Source organism: Rhipicephalus microplus, chromosome 9, assembly GCF_043290135.1.
Source record: "Rhipicephalus microplus isolate Deutch F79 chromosome 9, USDA_Rmic, whole genome shotgun sequence".
In the NCBI taxonomy this organism is placed as follows: domain Eukaryota; kingdom Metazoa; phylum Arthropoda; class Arachnida; order Ixodida; family Ixodidae; genus Rhipicephalus; species Rhipicephalus microplus.
In genome coordinates, this window is record NC_134708.1 from 92,220,349 (window position 1) to 92,234,405 (window position 14,057).

Genomic DNA, 14,057 nt, shown 5'->3' on the forward strand with positions numbered 1-14,057 from the left:
TTTTGAGCATCTTCCGTTATTTGTCGAGAAAAGAGAAAGCAATGTTTAGCCGACTTTCAGCATTCATTGTGAATTCCAAGCCACGTGCTGCACTACCCCAATTGGCTCGCATGTCCTCAGGAGCTTCTACTACCGGTTAGCTGCATTTTCCGACCATGCTCAAAAAGTTTTCTAGGGCCCCTTTAGGATCCTTTACCGCAAGTCTCTCTGACAACTGCCGTCAACTGAAGAAATACGAAGAGCCATTGCCACCGTAAGGAAGGTCAATTGTTGTACTTGCAATACCAACGAAACTTCAGTGTCACACTCCCAATAAACAAAATGATTAGATTTGCTCGATTATCAAATTTTGCTTTCCTGTAAATACAGTCTATATCATGCGTTGCCTTACACATTTGCATAATTCTACCATATTCGTGCTCAAAAAGTACATCATGAAGGTGGTATAGGCCTACGCACCTACATCAAGCCATGATGATCAGTTGGTCTAACGCTTCCATGAAGATGCAAAGTCAGCCATCAAAAAGTAAAGGCAGTATTTTATACTGATCGGCGACTTTATGCCAAGTAGGCAAGAAACAGGCTGGAGACCATGCAGTGGGGGAGAATGACATTGACTTTAGAAATCTCGGAGTGGAATTGTGAGAAGGGTTCGCAGAATGTAAAAGTTCACGGATCATGAATACCTTCTTCAGAAAATTAGCTAGCCGTATGTGGACCTGGTCAAGTCCTAACGGTGGCACTAAGAATTAAATATCATTCTGTCTGCACACCCAGACATTCTACAGAATGCAGATGTAATTGGAAAGAAGTTATGCAGTGACAATAGAATAGTAAAAGCTGGTATTCACCGAGATTGAAAAAAAGCATAAACTGACACGCAAAAAGCGAGATATTAGGCTAGTGGTGAGAGAGAAAGAACTAATGTTCAGAGTTTCGATTCACAACAGATTCCAGGATCTAAACGAGGAAACAGACAGTAGCGTTGTTACAATGATCAAATAGTGTGAAGTGAAGTTGAGGGTACTGTGACTAAACAGAATAATGGTAATCTATATTAGCCGACAAAAATCTCATTAAAAGACGACAAAGTATGAAAGCTTCAAACGCAACCGACAATGTAGAGCTATAGTGAACCTTTAGAAGTTCATCAACAGAGATCAGCAATAGCCGACATAAAAAAAATACCATGGATAGAATTGAGCAAGTTTAAAAAAGCGGCAAAAGCCTAAAAGCTGTGAAGGCAAACTTGTGTATCAGCGTAATTCAGATATATGCATTAAGAGACAAGGAAGAAATGCCATAACCAATATAGACAGGGTAATTGAGGTGGTGGAAGAGTTGTACTCTACAGAAACCGGAACAGCCAGGATAATATCGTGAAACAAATATTTAGCACAGATGAATTTACATCCTGGAAGTAATGACAAGGAAAGTAAGAAGAATGCAAAGAGGCGAAGCCGCTGGTGATGATCAGGTAACAACAGAGGTGCTCACACATGACGGAGAACTTGTGTTAGAGAAACTGGCCACTCTATATAGAAGTGTGTCTGAACCAGATGAGTGCCAGAACTTTTGAAGAGGGTCAACATTCATTTATATCATAAGGACGAAGACGTCAAAGACTCGAAATGAAAACAGGTTGATAACATACTATTCATTCTATACAATCAATTTACAAAAATAATCGCTAATAGAATTAAGGTGACATTACAGTTCAAATAACCAAAAGAACAAGCAGAATTTCGTACAGGGTGTTCCACAGTAGACAACATTCATACTATGGATCAGGTGATCAGGTAAAAGAGATGTGCACGGAATACAGCCAACCCCTATGAATAGCTTGCGTAGATCACGAGAAGGCATTTCACTCGATCGAGACATCAGCAATAATGCAAGCACTAAGGAATCGGGGCATTGACGAAGCCTACTTAAACGTACTTGAAGAAATCTACGGTAGATCTACAGCCACCATGTTTCGCCATAAAGCGACAAGATCGCAATAAGGACGCGTCTATGGCTGGGAGACACGATCTGTTCAATGCTATTCACTGCGTGTTTGCAGGAGGGTTTGAGGGCCCTACGTTAGGAAGAGTTAGAGATAAGCGTTGATAGACAGCTTGTTAGTAACCTGGAATTCGTCGTTGACATTATTTTGATGAGTGACTCATGGGACGAAGTTACAGCTCATGAATACAGAACTGGACACGCAAATAAGAAAAGTAGGCCTCAAAATACTATGCGTCAAACAAAAAGATTGCGCAACCGTCTCGGCAGAAAAAAAGCTCTTTGCGATAGGTCGATGATGTCACAAACGAACGCTCAACAAAGCGCACGCCTTCGAATTTTCATTGCTACCTGAAATTAAGGCACCGGTCAGACGCGATAAAATCAGGCGCGAAGAAGCACCGAAAGACGCTTTGCGCGCCACCTCTCCCTCTCAAAAGCGACGTGACCTCCCCGGCCAACCTCCTCGAATTTAACTCCCAGAAAACTCAAAAAAACATCTTGAGGGGGCGTGGTGCTGCTGAATTGCGATACGTTACGAGAGAAATCACGTCCTTTTGACAGCCTTGGTTGTGGGGCGTGCCGACGAAACACCTAGAACTTTCAAGAACCCGGTGGCTAGTGCTTATAAGCCAGCAGTGGAGGGAGTCGCTGGAGGAGATAAAGAAGTTTTAAAGACGACAGTCTTTATTGGGGACCTTGGACGCCAAATTTTTAATCTGTCTGTTAGCACATTGGTCTGTTTGTCCGCGGTAACAATCCCCCTAAAGGCACCAAACAAATCCTCGAACGGCCAACCCCACCCGCAGCGCCCACCAATATTGCTCAAGCTTCAGCGTTCATGCTTGTGCCATTGTCAATTATTGCAAAGATCGGAGGCACCATAACAACACGTCGATGTTATGTATGTGTGCCTTCATACTAGAGAAGGCACTCATAAGCATTTCTATGGACTGTATCGTATATCCTGCTGCGCTGACAGTGCAACCCGATGCTCAAAAAGGCAAGCGTTTCCAACATGTTGCTAAGACCACACGGTGGTGACCCCTGCCCGTCGCTTTGCGCTCTATTTCTTATCACCTCCGAGACAAGCGGGCATCTTTCTCCGCGTGCACTCACGCCTTCCTTCGTTTTCTGAAATAACGGCTCCTTCGTTTTCTAAGATAACTGCCAGATGGCGCTCGTGTCTAACGTGCCTCAATGCGCTTGTTCGCTTCGCTGCACGGATCGACGCTCTCTAACGCAACACTTCCAGAATACAATTCACCAGTTTTTCCGCGTAGAACATCAAATAAACGTTTTGTTCACTCTCTCCCCACGCAAGACTATCGCTTTTTGCTGACATCTGCAGTGTGTGAAACGTGCAAATACGGGGTCAATTTTTTCAACTGTGGGTGAAGGCTTGTCCTACAAGCAGGAGAAAAGTCTGTTCCTACCGCCCATGGGTGAAGACGTGTTCTGCAGTTGCAACACGTGAGAGGCAGACACGTTCTTGGCGAAGAAGTTTTGTTATTTGAGTGCAGACATTCACTGATTTTGACCTTTTGAAGCACGCAGAGAACATAAGCGCGCACAGGTCACCCTTGTATTACAGCCACAACCCAGACGTGCGCTTCGCGTTCCATTTGTCTGACCCCACCTCATTATTGCTGTTTTTATCGCGAGGCTAAGCTATCTGGCGCTGCAGTTAAACTGGAAACTTGGCTGTACGGCACCTATTGTTGTCAAAGGATTAGGTGCAGCATTGGGTTAAACTCACTGCTATACACCGCGGCCACGTTCTCCGCTTACACGAGTTAACCAGTTGTAAGGAGTGCTTGGCCCATGATTTTAGGAGTGAAGCTCCGCTAACCATATCCCGGGTTAGGCGTAACTGGCAGTAACTTCTGATCAGTATAATAGATGGCGCTGTGTCATAGAAATAAAACTGCAGTATGATGGATAGATAGATGGATGGATGGAAGAAACTTTACTTTGTATCCGGTACGTCAGTGGGCTGGGCTCCCGCCTAGGTATCGGCTGGAAGGTCTTGCCTCCTAGCGGCTTCCTCGGCCCACTGGATTGCCCATAGTGGATCGTCCAGCGCTGAACTGAGCAGCACGGTCAGCCAACGTGTGCGGAGGCTGGCGATGGAGGCCGCGTTCACATTACTTCGTTTTAATCCCTGACATTCCTACAGTAAATGTTCTAAAGGAGCTAGTGCCTGATAATCTTTGCATTGAGCGGTCGCATTGATTTCTGGATACATAGCGTGTACAAGCACTGGATTCCTATAGCATCTGGTTTGTAATTGTCATCTGGTTTGTAACAGACTATGCCCTGTTGAGTTTATAGTAAGGAGGGGATAACCACGCCTCTGTAATTTATAATGTTTAGTAATTTCATTGAATGTTCTCATTCAGTCCTCCCACTCCCACAGATTTGTAAATTCTGACAAGGCATCAACATCGGCCACAGCCCGGAAAGTAAGTCCTCGAGATGCGTTGTCCACCACCTCTTTAGGGTTGATATTTCCCATGGTGTCGGATATGTGAGGTCAGAACCAGAAAACGCAAACGTATATGTAATCTTGGTTGGTTTTGCATGTTCTAAGAATACGCAGTGCTTTAGGAGAGGTTCTTCCACTCGCAAAGTGTCGTACAGCTGCTTGTGAATGGCTGATTATGTAACACGCGTCATTTTGTGATATGTTCAAAGCTACAGCTATTTTTTCCACCGTTTCAACGCGTCTTGTGTGTATTGCCAGATGGGTGCTGCATTGTTTTTTGTGCTTACCTACAACCACGACGAAGCAGCTTTTATGTTTGTAACGAGCGGCATCTACGAAAACCACTTGTTTGTTGCTTTCATAGCTCTCTGTCATCGCCCTGAATCTGCTCGGCCTTCAACCTGCGTTGTGTATGGGGTGCATGCTTTTAGGTAATGGAGGCACTGTGAGCTTATCCTACACGTCACGAGGAATGTCGCATGTGGTACCATATTGTGTTTTGTAAGTAATGCCTAATTTTTCGAGAATGTGTCCACAAGTCTTGGTTTTAGGGAGGCGCTCGTACTGTGCAATACGTTTCTCCTCTATCAGTTCCTCCATTGTACTATGTCGATCTAGCTCTAACAGCTTCTCTGTACTTGTGCTTTGCATGACCCCCAGTGCTTGTTTGTATATTTTAAATCCAAAGCATATTTCAGTGAATTCTGGAGAACTTAAGCGTATGTATCTATCTATCTATCTATCTATCTATCTATCTATCTATCTATCTATCTATCTATCTATCTATCTATCTATCTATCCATGCAGCCGCTTATGACTTTTATCTCTCCTGGCTGTTGCGATAATGGTATAGCTACCTAATTTTAAATGGCATGACTTAACTGCCTGAAGAACAAATTTGAGTAGTCATAATATGAAAATCTTCACACGTTTGTCAAGACTTACATTTCATGGTCCTGCAGCTCTTGCCGTAATTTTGTTCACATGGCATGTTGCAAAACTGGTATTATATGGCATGATTGCAAAGCAAACAGAAGCCACTGACCCTAACAAGCAAATCATGACATTTGTATCATGTAAAAACATTTCTACGTTCCACGATCATGATGCGCTCACGGCCATTTCGTTAGCGTCACATATACAAAATTTGGTAGTACAGTACGTGAATGAATGACGAAGGTATGCGACTGATGAAAACATGATAATTATGAATTGCGTGTCATGTAACAATTTGACTACATGCCTTGCTTATGATGCACTAGCGGCCATTCCGCTAGCTTCACTTATATCAAATTTGGTAATGCGGGACGTGAACGAATGACAAATATATGATACTGTTGTAAACATGATAAACGTGCGATGCGTGTCATGTAACAATATGACCACATGCTACGCTCATGATGCGCTCGCGGCCGTCTCGCTAGCTTCACATGTATCAAAATCGGTATTACGCCACGCGAACGCATGACATATGAGTATGACACATCCAAACATGATAATCACGACATACGTGTCGTGTAACAACTTGACCACATGCCACACTGATGATGCGCTCACGGCCGTTTCGCTAGCTTCATATATGCCAAATTAGGTAATACGTGATGCCACAGGATAACGAAGGTGTGAAAATTGTGCAAACATAATAATCATGAGATTCGTGTCATGTGAAAACATGACTCTATGCCACAGTCAAGACACCAATACATTTCGATGTACACAGTCAAGGCACCAATACAATTCGGAATTTCAACGCTAGCTCTACATATACTAAGTTTAGTATTACGTGACGTGAATAGATGACGAAAGTAAATGGCACATCCGAACGGGATAATCATGACAGAGAAGTCATGTACGGCATCATTCACCTTGTGCTGGTTTTAAAGTGACATATAAACATTTCTCATTCGTGTTTCGCATATTATTTATTGCTACTGTACGTTGCATCTGCCAAATTTTTCTTATGAGGCTGTTTATTTCATTTTTTTTGTTTGCTGCAAACCATCTATGGTATGCAGAAACATACGTAATGCGGCTGAGGACAAACGCGTGGATGAGCCTTATGGCGTTTGCCTCTTTCATGCCGCTATCCTTATTCGTAATTCTTTTGATTAGACACTGAGTGTGCGCGCGTGTGCTGCCGAATATGCAGTGTTTATCTCTCTTCCCTCTCTGCTCTTTATCTTTCATCTCTCCCATCCCCGTCCCGTGCGCAGGGTAGCAAACCGGATGCCTAAAGGCTGGTTACCTTCCCTGTAGTTTTTTCCTCCTATTTTCTTTCTTTCTTTCTGATTAGGTGCATAGTTTGAGAAACTTTTGCTTCAATATTGCGTACCGTTTCCCCGTTGGTGCCTTTGCCTTGTATTATTAACCCCAGTACCCTTACCTTGTAGACGATGGGTATGGTGTATCCATCTCGTGTTTTAAGTTGTAAGTCTAGTAGGTATGTGTGTTGTGGTGCTTGGGAGTTCGGCCTTTTAATGTTGGTATATATAGTAGCAGCTCAGACTTTTAGGCTGAGCCCATGAGACCAGTTCCTTTTAGGCATTGCACTAGGGTGCCGATAGCTTCTTGTAAACGTTGTTCAAATGATCATTCGTTACCGTTGCTTACCCACAGAGTAATATCATTTGTATATATTCTATGGTGCAAACATTCTATCTTTTCTAATCTACTTAGGGGCCAATTATGACTATGGAAAATAACATGGGTGATATCACCGATCCTTCGGGTGTCCCTAAACTACCCTTAGATATTTCCGCGAATATGAGGCCTCCTACAACGACTTTGGCTTGTCTAATTGTTGAGAAGTTCCGGTTGTAGTTATACGTCCGCTCACATAAACCAAAGATTCCTACATGATTCACTGTGGCGGGGGGGGGGGGGGAGGACTATAACAAATGCCTTTTTTTGAATCAAGCCCGAGGATGTCGCAAGTTCATCTGCTAGGGTCTTCTAAGATCTGGTGTTTCAATTGTAGCATGGCGTCTTGTGTACAGAGATTTTTCCGACATCCTATTATTGTACATGGGGGTACGTTGTTGTCTTCTAGGTAATTAGTCAATCGGGTCAGTAAGGCGTGTTTCATTACTTTACCCAGGCAGGAAAATAGTGATATAAAACTTAGGTTTTCAAGCTGTAAACGTCTTCCCAGCTTCGGTATAAGCACGACGTGCGCCGTTTTCCATTGCTGCGGTATGTGGCCTTGTCTCCAGCATTCAATATTAAAGTCTGTAATTTGCCAATAGAGGTATCGTCTAGGATTCGCAGTGTTTTGCTCGACATGGTGTCAGGGCCGGGTGCCGACGTAGTATTTAGTTTGTGTAGAACTGCTCGTATCTCGGCTTCGTTGAATTCTTCCTTAAGGTCAGGATTCGGCACTCCTACGTAATTGGCGTGAGTACATAGTGGTGCCTGGGATATGTATTTAGGCGCGACCTCTTTGAGAAAGTCTTTTTCTGTGCCTTTAGAGGCATACAAAGTTTTGTTCATATTTTTTTGTGTACCATTTTTTGTGTCTTCTGGGTTGAGGGGTGTCGAAGTAAATTCCGCGTTTTGCTTCGGCTCACTTGGTTGTCCATGGCGGTACAAGTTTCTTCCCGTCCTTGGCAACAAAAATGTTGTGCATAATCTTCGATTTCCCTATTATGTGTGGCTATCTTTTTTTAGTGTTCTGTTATGATTCTGCGTTTTCCAGCATTTTTGCAGCCCTTGTTTGGCTTCCCACATATGTAATAGCCTTTTGTGCTGAATTTCAAGCTTAGCTTCAAGTGAGACAATTTTTGTTCATTTTGAAATATTTTTCTTTAGATTAGCTGTTCATTGGTGAATATTTGTAACGTTTTATGTGATGCCCTCTCGTATATTTCTGGCTTGAACCCAGTCGACTAGCCTAAGCTGTTTGCCCATGTGCCTGACAGACCACCCAACAAGCTCGATTTCAATGATGGAATGATTGCTTCCAAAGTCTTCCCGAATATGTATCCATCGTGCAGATTGCGTGTTCTTTATAGAAGTCAGAACAAGCATGGTATCACCACAGAAACTATTTTCTTGTGTAGTGGGTATTGTGGGGTCAATGATGAGTGTTAAGCTTTGCTGCTTGTACTCAAACCAGAGATTCCAACCCTTGGGGTGGACGTGTTTATAGCCCCATGTACAATGGGGCATTAAAGTCTCCTTCGATTATTACAACTCGGACGCCCGCTTTGGCAAGCGTGCGCCTAAAGAGAGTTAAAAATCTATGCTGTGTGAATTTTGGGTTACTCTACACGTTTAGGATGAACAGACTGTCTCCTGTTTTTCTTGTGGATATGATTTCAATTAGTATTTTATGTATCAATAACCTGTGTGCTGTGTTGTACTGCCGTGTAGTCCCCCCGCACTAAAGTTGTAACGGCTTTTGTCGCTGTTGTTGCATAACTGTGTTAATTAGCTGCATAATAGCCATTTCCCACTCTTCGATTTTTGCTTCCATGGTTTCGTTATTGTCATTAATTGCCTCAATTTGAGTTTTGACAGCTCCTTCAACTTTTATTAGTCGTAAGTTTACGGATTGCTCAGATTTCTCTTGACATTTTGTTACATGTAAGCAGTTTTGGTTTCCTTTTGCTTGCTAGTACCATCGCTGTTCTCTACAGCCTTACGTTTCGGGAGAGGGGAATGAGTGCTCTCCTTCAACTGCTTGCACAATCCTGTGTTATAATCATTGCGTCTATGCACTCACCATGCCTGTTCTGTAGTTGTAAATTTCTTCCCTTATTCTTTCTTCTCCTCCCTCATAGCGGCAATTATCTGATCATTTTGCAGAATCATTTGTTTAGGTTGTGCTGACTCTGCCTCGAGTTTGGCGACTTTCTGGTCAGAAGCAGCCTCCGCCTGCGCACGCATCCCCTTGACCCTGTTAGCCCAGCTCAAATTGAACGATGTATCAGGGCTGGGGTATCAGGGCTTCTTGGCTTTTGTCTGGAAGCGTGACTTTTACCTGGAGCAGTTCCTGGACCTTGAGCGGCTTTTCCTCTCATGTGACAAACTGGGGGAGCACTCCAATATGTTGTCCCTCACTGCGTTGGCGTGAGATGGCCTATCTTGTGAGGTGAAGGACGTGTTGTCGTGTTCTTGTCTGGCTTTAGACACCTTTCCGCACTAGGAAAGGTTTCTTATACCTTGCTTTGCAGGTTTGGTCTGTTGTGACGTGATCTTCGTCGCACAGCTGGCACCTGGTCTTACATTCGTGGCTTTCGGGAGGATTCAGGATCCTGCAGCCTTGCCAGACCTTATCTTCAGGGTTGGGGCAAAGATTCGCCCTATTCCCCAAGCGTCCACAGTGGTAGCACACGTCCAGTTGCTTTCTGTACAACGAACTCCGTAGCGATGCCCCGCCGTAGTTTATGTAACTTGGCTCGCGGTAGCCGTCGAATAGTACAATCACAACAATCACATTGGTGGTATTGCCCATTTGCTTTGCAAGGAGCGCAGTTGGGTTCCTAAGGCTTACGACATTTTCAGTTGTATCTCGGGCAGTGGGTTCTAGCGGTAATCCCCGGATTCCCCTTGGGGGTATTTTCTTGGCCTGCTTCATAAGCGCTGGCTTCAAAAGCTCACGTGCCGATTTCGATACAGGCAATTCACTGGAATCTGTTGGCGTGTTCTTCAACACGAGTGCTGACCACAACGATGTTTAGTTGGTAGTAGAGGCAGATTGTGTGTTGCTCTCCAACTTCCCACGCTATATTGACCGCTTCGTAGACACTGTTGGCGATGCGGGTGGCACCGTGGCTGCTGACGCGAAATCCCCCACGAAGTCGAACATTTATATTGTAGCTTTTTTTTAAGAAGTGGCATTCTGCAACCTCTGGTGATTTAGCGAAGCCATTGTTCTCTCAGTTTTTTGTCCTGCCCTGACGAATTCCGCTCGCCAGGTTTGAACTAACAATTTCTTGGTAATTTTTTGCTGTCCCACCGGTCGCCATCTGGTATTATCCTCAAATTCTTCTTTCAAAACGCTTTCTCTCTCCGTGGTCACTTTTATCTGGTCAAAAAAATTGGCCTTGTATCTGCATGTAATCCGCAAATGTTGTCGAAAGACGATTGTCTTGCGTGTGGAGAGAGTGGGCAAGACAATTATTTGATGTTCCGAGCAAGAAAATTGGTGAATGGTATTCTGGAGGCGCTGCGTTTGTGCAGCAAGGCGAACGAGCGCATCAAATCAATGCACTCGTGAGACATAAGCGCGAACTGGCTGTTTTTGTAGAAAAAAAAAAACGCGTGGCTGTTTAGCACCTGACAAACTGAAAGCTGTTCTTTACACCTGTTATGAGGTGCAAAGAAAGCTGTTTAGCGAATTGTTGCTTGTTGAGCTCGTCCTCCTCCCTTTCCCTCATAAAAACCTGTGATAAATGAGCATGCGCCACATAAATTAGATAAATCCCACTCCTAAGCACAGGGACACTTAAAATAAGAAGGCAATCCTTAGCCCAACAAGCAGGCGTGTGCCACAGAACTATGTGCGGCCTATGCAAACACGATCATATTCATAACGTGTATTTGCCATAGAAAAATTCCTAATTCGATTATACAACTTTCACTAAAAAAAGGAGAGAAACCAGAGTTAGCCAGACAAACAGCTGCTTAGCGAGGGCCGTGAATTGAAGACGCTGAGCACGTACAACGAGAGAGAACTAGGGACCATGAAAATTCACGGCGCCTCCGAGATGAGCCCAGTAAGTAGAATACTTACGCTAGTGATGATACGCCCATCAATCTATGAGATTTGCGATCATTTTTTTTTTTTGCGCACGCAGTTCTGCTGTGTGGTTTAGACTTCGCTGGGCCTCTACGTCTCTCTCTGCTTGAAATCAAACATGTCACAGATGACAAACCGTCTAACTAAAGTCCAGCATCGGCGTTGAGTCAATCCAAAAGTAGAAGTAACCTAGAAATGACCTTCATCACCTTGGTAATGCTTTGGAATAAGTGGGGGACCCTGAAGCTGCATTATTGGAAGTTGAATTCATTAGCGATATAGGGTTTTCCCAGTGCGTGTTTCTACCACTCAGTGCATACGTTTCGTTGTAGGATGTAACTCGGGAAGTTTAAGTTGTGGATTACGACAATGTAGGCTATAAAATTGACAGCAGTTTCTGTGTCTGAAGCTTTTGCATATGCCTGCATGCTGTGTAGCAGGTAGCCTGCCTTAAATTATGAGCTATTGTGCACGCAAAAAATTTTCCGCCCTGCTATGCATTCACCACGTGATACTAAGAAATTACGCGCAGTAAAGTGTTCGCCTTTTGTAATTGTTAGCTAGCTTTAATTCAGAAAGTCGTTGTGATAATCACACATTCTCACTTCCGATGGTGATCTACGCTTTTGTCAAGCAATATTACTGAATAAGTAAATGCATTGTGATGCCTGTACATAGGACGCATGTGTTTGTAAAGTATATTTGTTTTTTCACTGGGTTTCTCAATAGAGAAAGTTTTTTACAAACTTTTCAATCAAATGCGTGGCATTGTGGTGGAACACCAACTTGCCACAAAAAGAAACTGGGTTAGATCCTGGCTTAGAAACTGATATTTTTATTTTTTTATTTTTATCTGTATCTTTCTAGAATTTTGTAACACGCCAGGTGAAGATTCTTCAGTCACAACTAACAGCCCCCACAGAGACACCCCCACCGGAGTTTCAGCAAAATTAGCCCTGTAACGTTATTGTGCCAACAAGCTAGAAGCAACCATGTTAGTCCTCAGACTCGCCCAGTTTCCCTCCTGCAAGGTTTGTGTGGCTGAGAGCACGCACCGGTTTTTTAAAGACGATAGTCTTTCTTGCACGGTCAGCGCAAGCGTTGCGCTGACCGTGCAACGCTTGCACGAATAGGCAAATGTTTCCAATGCTTTCTAAGACGTGACTGTTGTGGCACCTACCCATCGCCTTGCATTCTACATCTTACCACCACTTATAATGGTGCGCACACTCGTCCCAGAGCTACGCGCTTCGTTTTCAAAAAAAAAAAAAAAACTACCCGATGGCGCTCATGTCTCACGTGTGACGTGATTTGATGCGTTTGTTCGCCTCCGCTGCAGCTCTAGGCACTCTAACGCAGCACCTCGAGAATAGAATTCCTCGATTTTCCTGCGCAAAACATCAAATAAATGTTTTGCTCACTCTCTCCTTACGCAAGACTATCGTCTTTCGACGGCATTTGAAGAAAAATACGCAGATACCGGGTCACTTTTTCTCTTGCTTTCTATCTTGCATTTCTTATAATATATTACACAAACTAGCTCTTAAACGGTATCCTCAGTAAATGTAGGCCCAGATCTAGAGTGTAATACATGTGTCAGTTCACAAAAATTCACATGACATTCTAATCCAGAACGTCATTGATTACAAAGAAAAACGATCGTCTCCAAGAGGAAGTCATTTTTGCACCAAGTGCGTCGGTGTGATATATTTTTTCCTTTGTCAGCGAGCTCTCAGGAATGCCGAACGGCATTTAAGACAAACCACACGCCCCTTAAAGATTTAAGAGCTTCCTTAAAGGACAAATTGCGCTCTTATACGCGGATCGAAGAGTAGACCTCTAACTTTTCCAGGCCATCACTCAAATTTCTAGCATCTCGGAAATTGTCTAAACTTCTGCTGCATTGTGCTGCGAGACCTGCCGTGGTCGTGCGACTGTATCTCGGCCGTGGTGGCTGAATTTACGAGGGTGCTTGGGACTCGTCTGTTTATATTTATGTGCAAGTAAAGAACCGCAGGTGGTTGAAATTTTCGTAGCCCTACTTTACGGCCTTTCTCATAATCATATCGTAGTTCGAGAAGTTAATCCCATTTATTAAGCACTGTGCTGACAGCAGATTGTGTTCCTTTTTTTGAAATGCTTGATTCACAGTATTCATGTGAACACTTCAGTGACGTTTTAGTGATTATGCGTTCGAGTCATTGTCAAACACATAAAGTGCTGACTATACGGGACTGTTGTTATTTCAGCCAGATAACAAACTTTATTTGTGTCCTAAGAAGCAGCATATTCGTAGTTGCGGGCCGTGACCAGTTTGGTGCCGGAAGACTATGGTCCTCCGCCCACTCGTGGGCCTTTTGAACAGCCCTTAGTTGTTTATGACTGCCGAAGAAGGTAATACTATGAGCATGGAAGGCGATACATCTACGTCACGAAATATATACGTCAGGCCGACAAGTGGCGTACCACGTTTAGTCTTTTGGAAACTGTTGATTAGTGTAAATCAAAACATTGAGCGCCCGGACACATGAAGAAAAATCAACCAAACCGCGATGCAAACAGAGGTGCTCTCAATCATACTCGTTCTCATTACTACCAATATTACGATTTATACGGCTGGCAGTGATGTAAAAGAGGTAAGTAATAACTTAGGAAATTTCAGTGCCTTCTTTAAATTTGACGCACGATTGGTCATAAATCTTATTCAAACATGATGTTGAATATTACTATATAAAGATTTTGCTTTTTAGATTTCGTTCCGAGATAATCTCTCTTTTTTTACTCTGTTTTCTCGAGGTGCCGCGGATGTACTTTTTGCCT